This window comes from Equus asinus, chromosome 5, assembly GCF_041296235.1.
Source record: "Equus asinus isolate D_3611 breed Donkey chromosome 5, EquAss-T2T_v2, whole genome shotgun sequence".
Taxonomy (NCBI): domain Eukaryota; kingdom Metazoa; phylum Chordata; class Mammalia; order Perissodactyla; family Equidae; genus Equus; species Equus asinus.
In genome coordinates this window covers 61,997,929-62,019,715 of record NC_091794.1, presented here as the reverse complement: position 1 = coordinate 62,019,715, position 21,787 = coordinate 61,997,929, and the positions used below count along the sequence as shown (strand labels likewise).

The 21,787-nt window shown below is 41.5% G+C and overlaps 1 pseudogene; it reads left to right on the top strand.

Annotated features, from left to right (window-relative positions):
• Positions 1 to 9,995: 9,995 nt before the first annotated feature.
• The window catches only part of LOC139045281 (elongation factor G, mitochondrial-like), a 55,764-nt pseudogene continuing 43,972 nt past the window's right edge, over positions 9,996 to 21,787 (top strand).

Genomic DNA, 21,787 nt, shown 5'->3' with positions numbered 1-21,787 from the left:
CCTACTAGTGCCCATTCCTGCTCCTGAACTCCTGACATTTGAGCAGACACCTGAAGAAGGTGAGGGAGCAAGTTAAACAGATGGTGGGAAATCTGGTAGGAGGATCGTGTTCAGGCAAAATGAATGGCAGGTGCACCAACTCTGAGAAGGGAGTGTGCACAGGGATTGGAAGCCAGTATGAAAGGAAAGGAATGAGTGTGTCAGGGTGAATGGTAAGAAGGTGGGGGACAGTGCACAGATCAACTAGGGCATTCTAAGTCACTGTAAAGACTTTGGCATTTACTCAGAATAAGATGGAAGCCATTGGAAGGCTCTCGGCAAGGAAATAATATGACTTGACTTCCGGTTTTTGTGTTGACAACGGACTGCAGATGAGCTAGGGTGAAATCAAGGAGATCAGTCTGGATTGCAGTAATCCAGGGACCCACGGTGGGAACAGAAGTGGTCAGATTCTGTATATATTTTGAAGATAGAGCCCACAGGATGTGCTGATGGGTTAAGTGTGGGTGAGAGAGAGAGAGAAGAGTCAAATATGATTCCTAGGTTTTTTCCCTGTGCACCTGGTAAAATGGAGTTGCCATTTACTGAGATATTAGCCTATCAATAATGATGCCTATCTTTCTAGATTCATTTTTTCAATGCACAGAGAAAAATAGGTTTATTTTACAAAAATAGGATCAACTTGCTTTAAAAAGTCACACTTATAAGAGTAACACATCCTCCGGGTAGAAATTCAAACAGGAGAGACGGGACTACATTGAAAAGTGAAGTACTCCCCATCTCACATTTCCACACACTAGACACAGTCACTTTTAAGATTTCTTTTTGTATCATTTCAGAAAAAAATTTTTGCATATACAAATATTTATGTATGTTCTTTTTCATATTAATAAGATGATACTATTCGTAACATTTTTTATACTTGATTATTTTTATATCATTTATAGATCTACCTCTTCATTCTTAATCTTCGCACAATATGCCACTGGGTGCATGTACAATTATCCCTTACCTAGATAGGTATTTTAGATTAACTCTAGTGTTTTACGACTTTCTTTTTTAAATGCCTCTACTGTCTCAGCCAGGTGATCAAGAACAACATCAACAGTGATAAATCATGTTAATAGCATGCACACTTGATATGATATGTTCAAAGTGACATTTTACCTCTGTGGTCTTCCTCCCCAAACTTATAACTGCAGTCTAACCATGAGAAAAATGTCATACAAATTCCAATAGAGGGGTATCCTACAAATTGCTTAACCAGTACTCCTCCAAACTGTCAAGATAAGCAAAAACAGGGTAAGTCTGAGAAACTGTCATATCCAAGAAGAGTCTAAGGAGATATGGCAAGTAAATATAACATAATATCCTGGATGAGACCCTAGAACAAACAAAGACATTAGGTAAAAAACAAGAAAAAGAATCTATGTGAGATGATGGACATTAGCTGAACCTGTTGTGGAAATCATTTTACGGTATTTGTAAATCAAACCATCATGCCATATACCTTAAACGTACGTGGGGTTGTATGTCAATTATTTCTCAATAAAAAAATAATACTTTTTTCTCTGGAAAATAACTAAGGAAATCTGAGTGCATTACAGACTTTAGTTACTAATAATGTATCAATATTGGTTCATTAATTGTAACAAATGTACTAATGTAAGATCTTCATAATAGGGGAACCTGAGTGCGGGGGTTTATGGGAACTCTCTGTACTATCTTCTCAACTTCTCTGCAAGTCTAAAACTGTTCTAAAAAAAAAGTCTGGCAAAAAAGGCAAATTTCATAGAGAGAACTTGTATATATCTTTATATATATTTAGAAAAGTGGAATGCTGAGTTAAAGCATTTCTGCATTTAAATTTTTGATAGTGACAAACTGCCCTACTGTTTACTCTCCTGCCAGCAAGATATGAGTGCAACTTGTTCTTTTCCTCTTAGTAATGTTTAGTGGCCTATGTTGCTATTTCTAATGGCTATGTACTCTCTTCTATGGATATATCTTAATTCATTTAACCAATCCCCTGTCATAAAATGTAAGCTGTTTCTGATGCTGCAGTATACATCTTTGTTCATCTTTACACATGATGCTTACTTAGGATTAACTCCTCTAAGTGGAATTGCTGAATTCAAGGCCTTACACATTAAAAAATCTCCACACATATTGCCTAACTAACCTCTAGAAAAGCTGTGCCGATTGACATTGCTACCAACAAAGTCTATTTCCTCACATGCTCACCAACGTGACTTTTCATCTTTGCCAACCTAACAGGAAAAAGAAAAAGGTATCTCACTCTAATTTACGTTCCTTTGATTGTTCCTGAGTCTGAGGTCTTTTCAAACGCTTGTTGGTCATTTGCATTTCTTCTTTGAGTTGTCTTTTCTTGTCCTTTGCTCATTTGTCTATCAAGTAGGTTATCTTTTTCATAATTTATTTGCAAAGGCTCTTTGTGCATTACGAATATTAACTTTATTTCCTGTCATATATGCTTAAGTATTTTCCTCAATTTTTGCATTTTAGCTGTTTTTGGTGTCTTTTGATGCACTCGCAGTCAATCTTTTTTTACAATTTCTGGTTTTGGTACATGCTAACAAAACTTCTTCCCTTCAAAGACTATATTTTCTCCTATTACTTCAATGTTTTCCCTTTTACATATAAACATTTCACATTCCTCATAATTATTTTAATGTATGGTATGAAGTAGGAATATGTACATATTCCTGTATTATATTATATATATTTCAAATGGCTATTCAATTAACATATATTGAACGATCTGTGTATTCTCCCCTTGACTGGAAATATGGAAATACACTATCTACATCATACCATTAATCAATTAGTATGCATAGAATCTCTACATTTCACTTTATTTATTGATTCCTGGATGAGTACCACACTATTTAATAACTGTAATTGATGATATGACCATATGTTTTGATATTGTGTAGGGCAAGTCTCCTATGACTAATCTTCATCTTCAAAATATTCATGGTGATTTTAAGTAATTTATTCTCCCAGAGGAACTTTAGAATGCATTTTTCATCTCTTCTCCACACCCACCCAGACTCTTTTTGAGGTTTGGATTAGGAGTGCATTGAATTTATTAGGGAGAATTGTTATGTTTAAAATATTGAAACTCCTCATTCAGGAATATGACATATTTCTCAAATTATTCAAGTCTTCTTTTAAATTCAACATATTAGTGTCAGATATTCCTTGGTAAGTTTATTCTACTTATTTTATAGGTTATTATTGTAAGTAGAGTTTCCTTCCAGTATACTTTCTTACCAATTATAGCTAAAGAAAAGCTATCGCATAAATGAGATTGGTCTGCGTGTGTGTGTGTGTGTGTTTTTGCGAGTGTGTATGTGGTGGTGGTGGTGTTGTGATTCTAAACTTCATCAAGTTTCGTATTAATGTTATGCCAGCCTTGAATGTTATGGGAGTTTATCACTGTTGGCTTGCTTATAATCTCTGCTTAGTCCATATGACCATGATGTATATGCTAATATTTTAAAAATATTCATCTTATATCTGGATATCTGATCTTTCCATCGGTCTGATATATTTTTAAGTTGACTATCCTGGGATTCCTAGGTATATATCTAGAATATATCATTGCAAATAATAGTTTTGCTTTTCCTTTCTGATACTATGCTTTTTATTTTTCTTGTAGCATTGACTAGAACATTCAACAGAATGATAAAAAATAGCAAAAATGATAGTGTAAAAGATGATATGAATCGAGCTATGTTAAAATAGAGCTAAGGGCAGGCCCCATGGCCGAGTGGTTAAGTTCGCATGCTCTGCTCCCGTGGCCCAGGGTTTTGCTGGTTCGGATCCTGGGCATGGACATGACATCACTCATCAAGCCATGCTGAGGCAGCATCCCACATGCCACAACTAGAAGGAGCCACAACTAAAAATACACAACTATGTACCAGGGGGCTTTGGGGAGAAAAAGGAAAAATAAAATCTTTAAAACAGAGCCAGAGCAGCCATTTCAGAGGAATTGCCTTGCATGTCTTGTTTTCTTTATCTTCCAAACTAGACCAAAACATCAACATTCCAAGAAGTCACTAACAAAAAGAATATCTTGTTTGTTAGGACTCATGAAATTGGACTCTGCTGATGACTGAATCACTAAACAATCAACGAAGTACGAGTCTAGCCTTTTTGCCTGATGGCTGAACCTCAAGCCAATCTATGAAGGACATCCCAGCCTCACCTCATCTAGCATCAGTTAACCCTCTTGATACTACTCACCTCAGTCTCCTCCATTTTTCCTATGAAAATCCTAAGCCCCTCTCCTGTAATTGGGACACTATTTGGGTTTCTACCTGAATCTGTCCTCCCCAATTGCAATTCCTTGATCTCAAATAAACACTTTGCCTCTTAAACTGGTTTTTGTTTTTGTAGGTTGAAATAGAAACCCGTGCCTAATTTCTAATCTTAACAGAAATAGGTCTAGTCTGGTATTTCACTCTTAAGTACAATGTGTGCTAGTGATTTCTGGAACATAATTTTGATATTATTAAGGTAGTTGTCTTTTTCTCCTAGTTTACCGTCAGGAATTAATATTTAATCTTATGGAATTTACTTTTTCATCTATAGTGATGATGATTTCATATTCCCCCTTTAATTTGTTAATGTATAGTAACTGATTCTATAATATTGAAGCAATCTTGCTTTCCCTTGAGCATCCTCACTTTTGCTGCTGGGCTCCTGGCTGACCAGTACTCACTCTGCCCCTCATCTAGTGGTGTATATTGTTACCTCCCCACCAACAGTGTCTGCTTGGACCAATAAAAATACGCGATCAATGCACTTCAGTCCACAGGCATTATATTACCTGACTGAAAAAGATGAGTTCTTGGGGCTGGCCCTGTGGCCAAGTGGTTAAGTTCGCGTCATCCGCTTCGGCGGCCCAGGGTTTCGCCTGTTAGAATCCTGGGCGTGGACATGGCACCGCTTACCGGGCCATGCTGAGGCAGCGTCCCACATGCCACAACTAGAAGGACCCACAACTAAAATAAATAAATAGAGAAATGCATTTGATATTCTGCAAACCTGAATGATTGGTTATCTGAAAATGTCTTAGACAGATGATGTGTGTGTTTGAACAAGATAGTTAGTTCAGTTGTTCCCTTTTTAATTATACCATATATAAAAATCAGGTCTAGCTTGTTTATTCCAGACTTCATGGTAATCTGTTTTTATAAAAGTTAGTTTGAAGTTTATGAGAATATAAAATCTTAACTCTTAAGTCTTTGTTGTTTGAGAAAGTGTTTCTGAGCCAGCCCTGATGGCCTAGTGGTTAAAGTTTGGCGCATTCGGCTATAGCAGCCCAGGTTCAGTTCCTGGGCACGGAACCACAGCACTTGTCTGTCAGTAGCCATGCTGTGGCAGCAGCTCACGTAGAGGGCCTTAGAAGGACCTACAACTGGGATATACAACTATGGACAGGGGCTTTGGGGAGGAAAAGAAGAAAAAGGGAGATTGGCAGCAGATGTTGGTGCATCTTTCCCAGCAAAAAAAACCAACAAGAAACAAGAAAATGTTTCTATCAAGGAGAAAAAGAACAGAAAATCTGCTATCACTCTCTCATGCTACTGTCATCCTTTTGTAACTTTGGAAGTAGAACTATGTGATTGTGCTCATACTCTTCTAATTTTCTGTATCATCTCCTGTTAATTTTATTAGTGTTTCATGCCTTTAATTTGCCACTAAAATAAGATGTGTATGTGTCTATTCATTTTTATAATGGAAAGTAATTGAGCATGTATTACTTAAAGATGTTTTTATAAAAGTTAGTTTGAAGTTTATGAGAATATAAAATCATGCATATTTTAGCATACTAAATACTATAACATATTGGGAAGCTGTCATAAGGCATACATTTTAAATAACACTTTTGCATAAATTCACTTGATAGAGCAAATCTCAATAGATACTGTGATGATTCCCCTTTTCCCTAAATCATTAGGCTGATGGTATCTTGAATCATTATATTCAAATATGAAAACACACTTTAATAAATAATTGTACTTAGAACAATATAACATCTATACATCATATAGCAGAGAATTCATAGAAACTTTTTTCCTCCCAGTTTGTTTACCATAGAAATCAAATAAAAGTTGAATTAAGCATGTATTTCTTCTTATGCCACAGTGCTCCCTAGGTGCCACTTATAAAATAGGTGACATATAGAGATTCAATGTCAATTCTTTATGTCTACATGATGCTGAAAGTGACTTCAGAATTTATTTTTACCGTAATGCTAAAGTCAACCAATATAAAAAAGAAAGCTCTCTGTACCTTGTAGTTCACATACTTTTTCTTTATGGATGACTGTTGTTGTTTCTGGAACCCTGGGTCTTTTGGGAATGCAAGGATATTAACAATTTGGTGAATGTGACCTTGATAATAAGGCCAAGTTGCATACTTGGGCTCCTTGCCACTTTAGTGATTTTCCCGGTATCTGGCAGTATCAGAGGTTTTCATTACTGTACCTTCATGGCTCCATTATCCTTTACTGTCACAGGGCAGTTGCAGGAGCACCTTGGAATCAGATGGTGCCCTGCATGTCACAAAGTGATGGTGTTAGAGGTGGGGCCTTTGGGATGTGATTAGGTCAGCAAGGTGAAGCCCTCATAAATAGGATTAGTGCCTTTATAAAAGAGACCCCAGAGGACTCCCTTGCCCTTTCTGCCATGTGGAGACACAGTGAGAAGTTGGCTGCCTATGAACCAGGGAGTGGGCCCTCATCAGACACCGAATCTTCCCGGCACCTTGATCTTCAACTTCCCAGCCTCCAGAACTATGTGAAATAAATTTCCACTGTTTATAAGCTAGCTGATCTGTGGTATTTTTGTTGCAGCAGCCTGAATGGACTAAGACAGTGGTCTTAGGCTGACGGAGCTAGGACAATTTGGAGTCTGCTGAGGTTTGACCTACACCCTCGCTGCAGTGAATTAGGACCTTCAGTTTGGCAGTAATGTACATATCTGAGGCCTCTTGAGGCCCCCTGTCCCTGATTACATGGATTTTGCAGTGCATCGGCATTCTGATGATCTCTTTGACCCCGATGTCATGCTTATTGTCTCCTGGGGTTTGGGGAATCTGATCAGACTTCGGAGTCCTCCGGTGAATTTGGCTTTAAGTCCCATCTCCTATCTTGTGCCTGCCCACCCACCATCTTCTATTGTCGGTGAAAACTTTCCTCAGTCTTTGTGTATGAGAAGTCGGCTTGGGGAGAGACCTTCTGTCCACCCACGTTGCCTTCTAACCCCACGTTTCTCAGGTTAGCAGTCAGGCGGTCTAACGTTAGGGTTAAAGCCCGAGGCAGACATGGAGTGGTTTGCGTTTGATAGAGCATCAGGCGGCTTTCCATGGGGCTGTCAGCGGACGGACTTGTGCTACCTGCTGGCGCAGCTGCAGCCCGGAATCGTAGTGGCCGCTCCGGGGAACTTTGAAATGAACAGGACTTTCACTGGAGAGGCGCCTTAGAAGAACACACCAACAGAAAAACAGCAGACAAACCCTCAAGAGGAGAGCCTCTGTGTTCTTCGTCTAAAAGAGACCACTTTGTTTAGGTAGACCACTCACCTTTCATGTCATTCTTAAGGGCTTTTTCACTGTGTGGCTAACATTTCAACTTTCTCTTCTCCGTGAAGAGGAAGGCAATCAGCCTTTTCCAGGGGTACTTTCACGGTAGTATTATCAAACTCAGTAACCGAGGAGGCCCATCAGACAGGGGCTTTAATGCCTTAGCAGCCTCTGTAGGCAAACCAAAGCCTAGGCCTGTAGCGCCCCGGGGCTGAGAGTTGCGACCGCAAACCCTCGGGCCCCAGCCACCCACCAGGCTTCCCAAAGAAGGCGCCCGCGGAAGCCGCAGCCCGCCTAGTGATCGCCTTGCTTGGCCTCTGCCTCTTCTCTACAAAGTCTTCCCCTGGCTCCCGCTGGTGGGCTGTTCCTGACCACTTCCCATTTGCTGCTGCCAGATTTTAACCCATTTTTGCTCAAAGTCAAAATTTTTAATATGCCTCAATTTATCTTTTAATGGTATAAAGCTGGCTCTAGCTCACCTTTTTTCCTATTTCTCTTTTTCCTCTCACTTGAAAATTTTTAAAGATGAATTCAGAAAAAAATAATTTTGTCATATGTGCAATCTAGGACTATCTGGTGCAAATGAATATCCAAAATGGCTAAGAGAAAAAAGCCAATAAACTATTTGTGCTGCTTTTGCGTAAAATGTGGATGAGCGAATTTAAATAATAGCCTTTGCTATTATGGTTATAAGCAGAAAGGTTTTAAGATAAAAGAGGAGCTTTTAAATATGATTTAATGATTATGAATATAAGGTTTATAAAGTATTTTTAAAAAAGGTTTATGAAATATTTCCGATAAGTGGATGAATTTGGGCAAACTAATGAATGAATATTTCTTTAAATCAACTATATGTCTTCTCCAGGTTTTATTATTTAAAATTAATGCTAATAAAATATTCTAGCTTATATAAAACTAAGGTTGAACTTCTCATGATTTAAATTTTCTAACTTTCCTGTATTCATCTTATAGGTCAAATAAGTTATCACTGACTCACCAATTATGTAAGGTTACAAAATATAAAATGGTGTTTAAATAAAGCTGTAATACAGATATCCTTTAAAGGGGTTTTGACCTTATGAAATTGTAATTCTATTAATTATAAGGACCAAATGTGTTAGCTAAAATTGCAATTATTCAAATCCTCAGGTAACTTCTCAAGACCTTAGAAAATGTGCAATTAGCCCTTGGATACTTGCGTAATTTATAAGTGAAAAATGGTACAAAGCTTTGGTCACTAAAGATAATTTCAATGTATCTTTATTCTTATACATTTATAAAGTGACTGGATTAAAAGAATATGCAAATGTTTTGGATGATACCATATATGTGTATTTTGCCATTGTAAAACTTAACAGAGGTACCATATAATGTGTACACATAAGAATTTAGCTAGAGACTTCTTGGTTTTTTGTCTTTTAGTTTCCTCTGTGGAGAAAATAGTTGATCCCTTTGGTTAAAAGTGATTAATAAAAATAAGATATACTTTGTATAATAATTACGGAAAAATATGAAAATATACACACATAGAAGATAATGAGTATGAATTTTTCCTCAAGGAAACTGTTAAAGTGGTAATTTCAGTGTAACAGATGTACTGTTTTATATGTACTATTAAATAATTATATCTTAAAATTTTATTACCATTTACATAATTATGTGTTTATATATTTTAAACAAATACATATAAAGGCTTCTAAGACAATCTCCGAAAGTCTATAAATGAAAAAGTTTATTTAATGGTATATTCAGTGTTAACGGATTTATTCATCAAAGCAGCTTAATCTTTTTTTGTAAATTAATATATGGATGATATACAAAAAGTAAATTCGAAATTCATTACTGAGTCTCTGGTTTTACTTGTCCCTTGTAATTTCCTCTGATTTCTATTTATTCGATCTCGTTCATTCCACAAATATCATTGAGCACCTAGCCCACGCAGGGCGACCCAGCGATCCACAGCCCAGTCACTGTTCTCACGGCATTGACCTCACTGGGAAAGGAGACAGCGCTCAGGTGTGTGAGACGTCTGGTCTGAGAAGCGCTCTGCAGAGCGAAGCCGCACGAGAAGAGCGACGGGGAGGAGCTCGCGGGCGCGGAAGAGCCGGGCCTGGAGCACCCCGTTGAGCGGCCGCCTGCACGGAGGGAAAGCGCGGGCAGGAGCGGCCGGCGGGGCGGGGGGCAGGGGGCCGGGGCGGGAGAGGCGGGCTGGCGCGCGGCCCCGACCCCCGGCGAGGGGTTAAGGCACGCGCTGCCAGGAGACGGCGCGCTCACAGCGACTGAGTGCGGCACCGGCTGCGGTTTATGAGATGAAGACGACTGCAGAAGACGGTGCTGGGAGGGAGATCAGACGCTTCGTTTCGGACATAGTAAGTTCGCGATGCCTCCAAGTGGAATCGTCAAGGATGCTGTCTTCCATATGAACTGGCCCTAAAACGCCTAACACCGAAGAACGACGGAACGTTCGAGATGAGAAAAAGCACTTGTAATTGATAGTTCAGTCATCATTTTTCCACATTCTTTTCAGGTCGTGTCCTGTAGATAAGTATTTTTTCATATCTGTGATGGTAGCATAGATGACAACTGCTCTTTTTGTCACTTAAATTCTGTTAAAAAACGTTTCTCCGGGTTGCTACAGTTGGCACCACATCCCAAAAGGCTGCAGCGCTCTGGGAGCGTGCAAGGCTGGATGAGCTCGGCGAAGCGACTGCAGCTCCTCTTCCTCGTCGGCAGAGGGCGCCCGGGCAGCGGAGGGCGCTGCTCGGCCCTGAGATCCGGGAGCTCCTCCCTCTTTCCCTTCGTCCCTCCGCGCTCGCGTCCTTCGCCCCGGAAGTGCTCTTCAGGCGCTGCTGGCCGGCGTGACTTTGAAGGTCTCCCGCCGCGGTGCCGGTTGCTGAGCATCCCGGAGCCGCGGGCCCTGCGCTCCGGTTCTGCGCCGGCCATGAGGCTGCTGGGGACGGCCGCGGCCCTGGGGCGCGGGCTCCCGCGGGTCCCCGCCGCGCTGGGCTGGCAGGGGAGGCAGGTAGAGTGCCCGGGGAGCGGGGCCGAGCCCGGACTGTCCCCTGGCCGCGTGGCCCTCGGAGCGGCCCGGGTCCCTCTCCCTGTCCGTGCCGGCCGCGGGGCGCGCCCGGGGGCTGGCGTCGGGGGGCGGTGGCCCGCTGTGCCCGGGCCTGGCGCGCGCGGCTCGCAGGCTTCCCTGGGTTTACTCTGGAGGCGCCCGGCGCCAGGGTTCCCATTAGTTTTACCCGCCGCTTCCAAGTTGTGCTTCCCTCTGCCCACAAATGACCGCAGTGCACTTGGATGTGCAGCCCTGTGGGCAGTGGTTTACATTGTGTCTTAATTCCATAAAATGCAGGATTCTGCCCTGTCCCCCCCGCCCCGCCCCAAGTAAAATAAAGTTTAAAAAAAAGTCGTTAACTTTGTGTAGAAGGAATTGGAAACCTTTTGTGGGTTGCGTTAGAGCTGTCGGTACCACCGCGTGAAGCACGGAAGTCCTCGGACGGCCTTGCTAGCTGTGAACGAGACTAAGGGGGAAGGGGAAACAGCAGAACTTAAGATGAAAACTCTAGTTCCTAGTAAAGTAGTTGTTAGGATCTATCTTTCTGATTTTATTATCCCTAGTGTATACTTTCAAACCTATAACATTTGATAAAAGTAGTTGTCCCCTTTTAGTTAATTATATAATTAATGCGAGCAGCTTTTTCTGATTGGTTGATTATGTATTTGTTTTCAGGCTGTGTCTTCTCTGCTCTCCCCTGCAGCCTTCCCTTTGGTTTCGGGAGTTGCGGTGGAGACGTGCCCTCTTTTGCCTTTCCAAGCTGTCTCGTATGGTGTTTTGTGTCCGTTGAGTTTCTCTGGAGGAACGATGTCCGCTGAACCCATGCTCTCTCTTAGAAAAAGTGCACTGAATTGATCTCTCTTACTTTTCAGGTTAATTGGAAGGTCTGCGATGGTGTTCATCAGGGGTGATTCCCAACGAGAAAATACGAAATATTGGAATCTCAGCTCACATTGATTCTGGGAAAGCCACATTGACAGAACGGGTGCTTTAGTACACCGGCAGGATTGCAAAGATGCATGAGGTGTGTGGTTGTGGTGGGCTCCAGAGTAGTTAGAGCTTGGTTTTACTTGTTTTGTAGTTAATGGTTTGATAAACTTCACAAAACTTGAAAGGTTAAAAGAATGGTAACCGTGGATCTTTAGTCAGTCATATCACACAGAGGATTGCTCAAGTTGGCCTGAAATGTTGCTCTCAGGAATCCGTCTAGACCATCACTGTGGGTATCTTGAGTAGATTGTCTTTTAAGAGTGTTGTCAATATGATGTACCCTTCAACAGCCATTAAAATAGTATATACATAATTTTTAATGTTATTTAGAGATGTTTATAATGTTAAGTGGAAAAAATGGTTTTAAATATATAGTATGAGCTTGAGTTAAATACATATAGCAGAAAAAATTTTTTTAGATCTTGAAACTCTCTTGAAGAAATTATTATATCATTGAGTGACTTAACTTTCCATTTAAAAATATTTCTTCAGATAAAAGATCGTCTTGTTAAATCATACGCTTTAAAAGCTGAATCCTTCCCACCTGGGCCTCAGACTCTACATGCAGCAGAGCAGGGCAGAACCCGTTCTCTGAACATCTGCTCCCGGACTAACACGAGGCCGGTGGGCAGGAGCGGGGCAGAGGGAGCAACAATGGCTTTCAGACCAGGTGATCGCTCTGTGGGAGCCCTTGCTGGGAGCAGCAGTGAAAAGAGGGTTAGACAGTTCACAGAGGGTAAAACCTATTACCAGTTTTCTATTTCAAGAGATGATCTGGTTTGGTGATTAGGCTTCTTTGGAAATTGCCCAGTTAACCATCTGTGCTCTAGTTCCACCTCAGTAAAGACTTCTTTCCTTCTTGGAATATAGGGACAGAAATCTGAATCACTGTGCTTGTGTTTAGGTGAAAGGTAAAGATGGCGTTGGTGCTGTCATGGATTCCATGGAACTAGAGAGACAAAGAGGAATCACTGTTCAGTCAGCGGCCACCTATACCGTGTGGAAGGATGTCAACATCAACATTATAGATACTCCTGGTAAGCTGAGTTCTTGGTTTTGTTGCAGCTTATTTTGGCAAAAGCCCATTTACTTCTTTTCTATTCTATGACCCAGCTCATTGTTGAGTATCAAATAATACTCTAAAGTGTGACTGTGAATTTCCTATTAGAGAAATCTGACTTGGGACCTAGAGCATTTCGTCCTTATGTAGTTTCCTTGAAAAATAGTGCAAATAATTTGTGAGTGGGAAGGTTCTCACGTTTTATGTGTTGTAGCTGATCCAAAGGTGCCCATGTCCTGGTATCTTTTTGAAGTGATTTGGGGCTCTGGACCTTATGCTGGGTGAATGGTATGAGTGATTTAAGAAATCCACATTCTAGGGGCCGGCCCCGTGGCCAAGTGGTTAAGTTCGCATGCTCCCCTTCAGCGGCCTGGGATTTTGCCGGTTTGAATCCTGGGCGTGGACATGGCACCGCTCATAGGGCCATGCCGAGGCGGCATCCCACATGCCACAACTAGAAGGACCCACAACTAGAATATATATACAACTATGTACTGGGGGGCGCTGGGGAGAAAGAGGAAAAATAGAATCTTTAAAAAAGAAAAAAGAAATCCACATTCTAATTAGAAGACTTATGTCGTGAAAGATAAAAAACTTTTAATTTTGCATGTTATAAAAAAATCAGACCGCTCTTTAAGACTCTCCCACACTTCTTTGTCTCATTTAGGGCACGTGGACTTCACAATAGAAGTTGAAAGGGCCCTGAGAGTGTTGGATGGTGCAGTCCTTGTTCTCTGTGCTGTCGGAGGGGTGCAGTGCCAGACCATGACTGTTAATCGTCAGATGAAGCGCTACAATGTTCCATTCCTAACTTTCATTAACAAACTGGACCGCGTGGGCTCCAACCCAGCCAGGGCCCTACAGTAAATGAGGTACCGAGCCTGAGAAAGGACAGGGGTTGTGACCATCTGGATAACAAACCTTACCTCCAGAACTACGATTGATTCAGTGTCACTGGAAAAAGAAATTTATTTATGTGAGTGACTTATCTTAGTAAGTGGAACACTGAGGTCAGTAGTTTGATTTGTGTTGTGATCTCATCAACTACCTTCTCTGTAAAATGGTGAAAATATGACTTAAATTGTAGGGTTGTTGAAGGTGAATTCAGAAGACAATCTGGCAATTACTGTTTTGCTATAGTTAGAAAAGTCATAATCTAGAGTAGATTTTAAAAGTTTGTTAGAGCTGTTGACATGATTCCGACTCCTAGTGACACAGCAGAGTGGTGTCTTTCTGCGCCGTCCTCTCACCTTATGGCGCTACGTCAGAAGTATTCCGCTGCTATTCACAGGGTTTTCATGGCCACTTTTTCTGGAACTGGGTGACCAGGCTCTTCTTCGCAGTCTGTCTAGTCTGGAAGCTCCACTGAAACCTGCCCACCCTGGGTGACCCTGCTGGTGTTTGAATTCCTGCAGCCACCACAGTATGACAACCGACAGAGGGTTGGTGTGGTTCCCTAATGGGGAAATGAACTCAGGCGGCATGGTGAGAGCGCCAGATCTTACCACTGACCACCAGGCCTGGCTAGATCCTAAAAGTACTTGCATTTACTGAGACAAACCTAAAAGATCATCTTCAACTAATTTTAATTAATGCCCTTAGGTAGTCTGCTCTCTTCCCTTGCTCTCATGTGGTAACATATTTGCTGAGACACAGTAGCACTTCTTTCTGTGCCAGATGTTACCCAGTGGTATTTGTGGCATTTTACATTTTGCACAATACTGTGTGTGTCACATAGCCTTGGGAAGAGTCCACGTTTCGCTCTTCACCCTTTGTAACTGTGTAAATGGAGCTGTAGCGTTCCCACTCAGCTTTCCCATGGCAGAGCTGATTGATGGGTGTAGGCAGTTGGGTTCGTGGTAGTGGAGAGACTGAGTGATGTGTCCAGTGCCGGGAGGGATGGTGCTGAGGACCTTTGTATCACTGTGTGCACTCAGATGGAAGTGAGCTATTTGGGAACATGAGAATGAAATTTTTCTTTATTGGATGTTTGTCATATTTTCTTGGTAAAATAGAACGTTTTCACTTTTTTGCCTTTATTACTTATATTTTACTTGTACTTGGCAGTAGTGGACTCTTCCCAAGTCTTTTTCTGAATTCCAGGAAAATTTTCTGTTAGCGTTTATTTTTCTACTTTGGTTCTTTAGTCTACTCTCTTTTTTTTTTTTTTTTGAGGAAGATTATTCCCGAGCTCACATCTGCCGCCAGTCCTCCTCATTTTGCAGAGGAAGACTGGCCCTGAGCTAACTCCCGTGCCCATCTTCCTCTACTTTGTGTGTGGGACGCCTACCACAGCATGGCGTGCCAAGTGGTGCCATGGGTTCCGAACCGGTGAACCCCAGGCCGCCGAAGTGGAATGTGTGTGCTTAACTGCTGCACCCTGGGCTGACCCCTACTCTCTTTAATCTGTTTTCCCATTTTGTAACTCTCATTAAACAGATTTTGAAACTCCTGAATCTCGCCTTCTTAACTTTTCTGCCATACTTTCTGTCTCCTTCTCATTTTGCACTGGGTCACAAGAGAATTCTTGAGGTCAGTCTTCCAGCTTACTACTCTGATATTCATCTGTATCCCTTCTCTTGTTTAACCTATATTTTTCTTTTTAATTTCAGCAATTATATAGTTAATTTCCATAAACTTTCTCTTTTACTGCAACATCTTTGTTAATAGAGGTAATTACTTCTCATCTTTACACTTTATTTTCTTATAGTAACTCTCTCTTTGGACGTTAGTTCTATTTCTTGAACTCATGCCTCTCTTTCAAGCTATTGGTTTCCTTCGAATATTTGGTGATTGTTAGTTATCTATCCATAGTTACAAATGGGGGCCTAAAGTCTAGACTGGATGTTGGTAGCTGGAGCCCATTTCTTCTTGAGGGAGAAGCCCTGCTGGTGAGTGTGGCTTCTGTTCAGTGGTTGGCCTGAGTCGGGATACGGGCTGGTGACGAGTGTCTGCCTTTAGCACCTACTCTGAGAGTCTTCCCCTAAGAACTTCCTCTTCAGATGGCAGTACTCGGCTTCACGAGAGTCGGCTGATCCGAGAATGAGGCGTGGGCACAGTTACCCCACCATCTTCAGATTTCCTGGCCAGCTACCCATTGACCTGTTCCTCCCCCTTCGGTTTCTGATCCAGGCTATTCTGGGGATCTGATGGCAAAACACTTACTTCAGAGTTCTTTTTGTTGCCTAAATAGGGTTGTGGCTTCCTGAGCACGAAGAGTTTGGTTGTCAGTCTGTCCCTGACTGCCGTATGTCTTCCATTCTGACCTGCTGGTGACACCCCTCGCTGTCCCACCTCATCTGCCATAGATTTCTTTTTATATTTATTTTGTCATTTCAGAGACATTTGGGGTGAAGAAAGAGGTAAACGTATGTATTTTTATTTTTCAGGTCTAAGCTAAGTCATAATGCAGCGTTTGTGCAGATGCCCATTGGTTTGGAGAGCGATTTTAAAGGGATTATAGATCTTATTGAGGAGCGAGCCATCTATTTTGATGGAGACTTTGGGTAAGTATTAAAAATATATTAAAATCTTACATTTTAAAAAGTATGAAAGAGAAGGAAAAGAATGAGTTCTTTAAACTCAGAGTAAACATCTTTTTGAAATGAGGCTGGGAGAATATCCTTTAAGCTGATTCTGTTCCAATGCCTTTAATCCTGGTTTCTTCCTATTTTGCTTAGTATTCATTCCAAGGGAGCGTAGGTTAAGTTTTCGCTAATTGATTTCTATCACATTGTGCCCTGCCTGGTGTGGTGGAAGGAGGCCTTCAGCTTGGGCTAGGAATGCAATCTCTCTTTTTCAACTGATTTATTTATTTGTTCATTCATTCTGCAAACTTTTTTGGAGCAGCTGCTATGTCTTGGGTCTTGTGACAAAAACTATGAAGAAAATAGGGATCATAAATATTTTCTCTGCCTATTTCATGAGATTACAAATATAAAAAGATTAATATGTAAAGGCGGTTAAAAATTGCACAGATGTGGTTTGGGCAATATAAGAAGCAAATTGGTAACTTTTTGACATGGTATTTGGTCCATCAGTCCACTTTTGAGTGGCCTTTGCATACAAAGCACTATAATTGCCCAGTGGTTATCAAACCACAGCATTCACAAAAATCCCCTGGAGAGCTTGTTAACGCACATGTTCCTGGATCTTCCTTCGGAGATTCAGTACATCTAGGGTGGGGCCTGGAATCTGCGTTTCTGGAAAGCCCCCAGGTGATGCTGATGTTGCAAGTCTGCAGACCGCACTTTGAGTGGCACTAATCTAGACAATGTGGGGAGTGGTAAATGACCCTTTGTTCTGAGGAGTGGCCCCAAGGGCCTGGCACTTTCTCCAAAGGTACTTCTTGAGGGATTTCCTTCCTCTGCTCTGGAACTGGGATTGCTGGTCCTGCAGGTGGGTGATAGGGCCTATGATCAATTAGCTGTAGAGTTTATCTCATCTTGTAGTTAGGGAAAAGATGGAGGCTGTCCAGCGGATGAGGCATTTCTCTCACTTTTCGTGTGACAGCAACAAAGTTTGTCTGTCCCCCTTAGAATGTAAGGCCCAAGAGGACAGGGATTTTTGTCAGGCTTATTCCTTCATGTCCCTAGCCCCAGAACAACCTGGTATGTAACAGGGACTCAAAACATGTTGGTAGGTAAAGGATTAAATCCACTTCCCCAGAATTACCAGGGCACACGTTTCTGTCCTCTAAAGTGAAGGCTTGTCAACTTTGTTGTGCATCAGAACCCCAGGTGGAACCTCTTAATATACCTGCCCCTGCTCAGCGCTGGCCCGCCGGGCATGTGTATATTCTGATGTGAAACGCTAAGGGTCAGGGAGCTTGCGGGAAGGAAGGAATTAAGCTCTAAAAGCTGTGAAGAGCATTCTTTAGGATAATAATTATTTTCTGATCGTTTGCAATTGGCTTCTTTTACTTTTTTGGATTTAGAAATGTGTTTTCTGAAAAGCTTATTATTTTTTGACATTAAGTTCCATTTTTAAAGAAATACTTTGAAAACTGTCAGACTATTGTTTCTAAGTGTCAGGTGTATCCATTTCTTGGTTGTGTATGTTTTATTTGTGACTCTTAGCTATTCGTCCCCTAGAGGAATGAAGCATTGGGATCAAAGTTGAAGAGTCTGCGTATTTAGTAACCTTTTTTTTTTTTTTTTTACTGCAAAATGGGTTAGTCTGTGTTAAAAATTATGTGATTGGTTTGTTATTAATGGAAAGCAATGGAGTCGGGTCTCTAAATCTGCTTGTTAGAGACCATGATGTTCTGATTCATTTGGGTAATAAATTTTCAGGTGCTCACATGGGCTTTGGGGTCAGACTGGTTTCGAATCCTGCTGCTTCCATTCACTAGCAGGACACCCTTGAGCGGTTTGTTCTGGCTGTGTCAGTGAAGTATTTTGCCCACTGTTTTGTCTGAACTTTAAAGCTGTATGTTAATCTTATTTGCCATTATACTGCAAATATATCAGAGCTCTTTCTCATCTGAAAAAATATTTTAGCCATTGGTTTATCTTCTTCATGAGTGCTTTATGTGTTTAATCGAATATCCTCAAAGTACCAAAATAAACGTTTCTTTTCTTAGTCAAGTTGTTCGATACGGAGAAATTCCGGCAGAATTCAGAGCAGCAGCAGCTGACTGCCGGCAGGAGCTGATTGAGTGTGTTGCTAATTCAGACGAGCAGCTTGGTGAGATGTTCCCGGAAGAAAAAATCCCCTCTGTTTCTGATTTAAAGGCAGGTGCCGTCGAACTGGGCCTTAAGTTGACAAAGCACGAGGTGGGGGGTCTGGTTTGCAGCGAGGAGATGTGATGCTTTCCGATGGGCTTATTCATGGAATCTGAGTAAACTTATTTAACATGATTGCTTTCTTCAAAAAGTACTCGAGGGCTAGCCGTGTGGCCTAGTGGTTAAGTTCATTGTGCTCTGCTTTGGCTTCCCGGGTTTGGATCCCAGGGCAGACCTACACCACTTGTCAGCCATGCAAGTGTAGAAAGTGGAGGAAGACTGGCTCAGGGCCAGTCTTCTCAAGCAAAAAAAGAGGAGGGTTGGCAACAGATGTTAGCTCAGGGCGAATCTTCCTCAGGAAAAATTAATGCTTGACATGGTCTCGTACTCGTTTTTTTTTAAGTAATGAGTTATGTAATATTTTTAAATGGAAAAGGAGTCATAGTTTGTTCTAGAAAAAAGATACTTAAATAGCTAACCTCTTGGGTATGTCCTTATTAGAAAGAAAGAAGATATGTAGAGAAATGTTACAGCAATAAGAGAGATTAAGAGACAAGGCTGCTAAGTGTTTGCTGACTGCATGTTGGTACTTACACTGTTGTACTGTTTGGAAGGCTGTATAGAGTCTTTCACTTCATTGCTCAACTCTTTACAAATAAAGAGAAGATCCCTGCCTAAGACTGGTAGCCATTTTTTGATTATATGTTTCTGCATAGAAGATAACAAATGACCAATAAGCACATGAAAAGATGCTTAAGATTGTGAACCATGAGGGAAAGCAAATCAAAACCACAATGAGATACTGCTTCATCCATTAGGATGGCTATTATTTCCAAAAAACAAAAAAGCAGATAATAGGTGTTGGCAAGGGTGTGGGGAAATTGGAACCCTTGTGCATTGCTGATGGGAATGTAAAATGATATAACTGCTGTAGAAAACAGTATGGCAGTTCCTCAAAAAACTAAACAGAACTACTGTATGATCCAGCAATTGCACTTGTGTATACCCAGAAGAGCTGAAAACAGGGACTCAAACGTACTTGTCCACCGTTTTGATAGCAGCACTATCCACAGTAGCCAGGAGGGGGAAATGACCCAAATGTCCGCCAATGGATTAATGGATAAACAAAATTGGTATATACATACAATGAAATATTATTGAGCCTTTAAAAAGGAATAAGATTGTGATACATACTATGTGAATGAACCTTGAAGACATTATGCTAAGTGAAATAAGCTAGACACAAAAGAACAAATATGTACCACGTATATGAGGTACACAGAACAGTCAAATTCCTAGAGACAGAAAGTAGAATAGTGCTAATCAGGGGCTGGGGAGGGGCCGAAGGGGGAGTTTACTGGGGACAGAGTTCCAATTTGGGATAATGAAAAAGGTGTGGAAATGGATAGTGGTGATGGTAAGATAGCAATGTGAATGTACATAATGCCACTGAACCGTAAACTTAAAAATGGTTAAAATGGTAAATTTTATTTTATGGACATTTTATCATTATAAAAAAATGACTGATATTCATTTTGTCTAACCACTTCATGCACTTAGCAGAAATCACATAAGTAATTATTGTGTGTAAAACATTGCACTCATGGAGTTTCTAGGTCAGATGCCCAAGGAAAGAACTGTTGAAGCTGAGGATGCTTACTAATATATCTCATAACTTAGTCCTTTACCGCTCACAAAGCTCACCACCTCAGTTCTCTGATGAGTAGGGAACACAGTGTAGGAAGGGATAGGTCTGGCCATAAATAAAGTCAAGTATTGTGTCCTGGGAACCACAATAGAGAGTTAGGTTTTTATCTATTAAACAGAATGTGGAAGAGGTCCCCACGACCACGCCCAGGTTCGTTGACTAGGAGGACTCGCAGGACTCAGGACATAGTCACACTCAAGGCTGTGATTTCTTACAGAGAGAGGACATACAGCAGAATCAGCACAGGGAATAGGCACGTGAAGTGAAGTCCAGAAGAAACCGTGTGTAAGCTTCCACGAGTTCTCTCGCAGTGTAGTCACGTAGGCGTGCTTGACTCCTCCAGCAGCAAGTGGTGCCTGCGCCTGTGAAATATCTACCAGGGAAGCTTCTCAGAAACTCGGTGCCTAAGGTTTTATTGGGGGCTGGTCACATGACACCCTCTACCTGGCATGCACCAATTCCTGGACTCCCAGAGGGAAAGCAGGTGTTTAGCATACACCACATTGTACAAACAGTCTTGGCCCGGTGAACCAGTCTTAGCACTTCTGGGAATGCTGGGCACCCTCCTGAAATCCTGGTTCCCAGACACCAGCCAGGGGCCAACCTTGCAAGCAGGCCATTCTCAGGATAGCACTTCCAGTCCTGCTGTGTTTACTGTTTTCTGCACAGGATGCGTGGGTAACTTTAGTTTCTGTATTGTTGGATATATTATTATTAGAGACAGTGGAAGTCAACAAAGTGTTTCTTAAGAAAACAAGGGAAAATTTTGGAAAAGTACAGCTTTTGTTAGGCTGGTATAGGAATAGTTTTTCTATTTATCTACCACTATTTGTTTCTCTATCCAATGGATGTAAAGTAAGCATGGTAAGATTCTTATATGCCCCTACTTGCGTATAAGGGAGGGGTGGAAGGTCAAGGATGTGACCATGTGGCCTGGGTAGCCTCGGTGGTTAGTGACCTAGCCATTTTTGGTTCCTAGCAATGGCAAAATCAAGTTGCTAAGGTAGTTTCAAATAGTAATTGTTTTTTTGCTGTGCATGTTTTCCCCTGTTCTGCTCTGTTTTATCATGCTAGCTGTTATCTTACTTTTCATTTTCGTGATGTTTAAAAATTTTGGTTATAAATATTTTGCTTTAAGCTTTTTGAGGGTAGTTTTTTTTTTTTCATGAGGACTGACAAATAACTGTATGCTGGCTCCATATTTCTGCAGAGGTAGGTTGTGGCCACAGCGCTGCCCTTGGCCTCTTTCAGCTGCAAGAGCTGACGCTCCACTGCTGACGCTTGGAGACCTCCTGGGCCATTCGGGCACCTGGGGATGCAGCCTGAGGCCCACTGATAGGGCTTGCACTAAAGCCTGGCGTTCGTTATTGTAGAGCCTCTTACTCTCATTGCCCTTTATGATGAGTGATCCGTACCGCTGGACTTCCTGTATGTATGTTCTTTTAAAAAATAAATAAATAAACAATCAAGTGTTTTCTAAGGTATGCCTTTTTTTGGTAAGGAAGGTTGGCCCTGAGCTAACGTCTGTTGCCAATCTTTCTCTTTTTTTTCCTCCCCAAAACCCCAGTACATAGTAGTATATGCTAGTTGTAAGTCCTTCTAATTCTTCTATGTGGGATGCCACC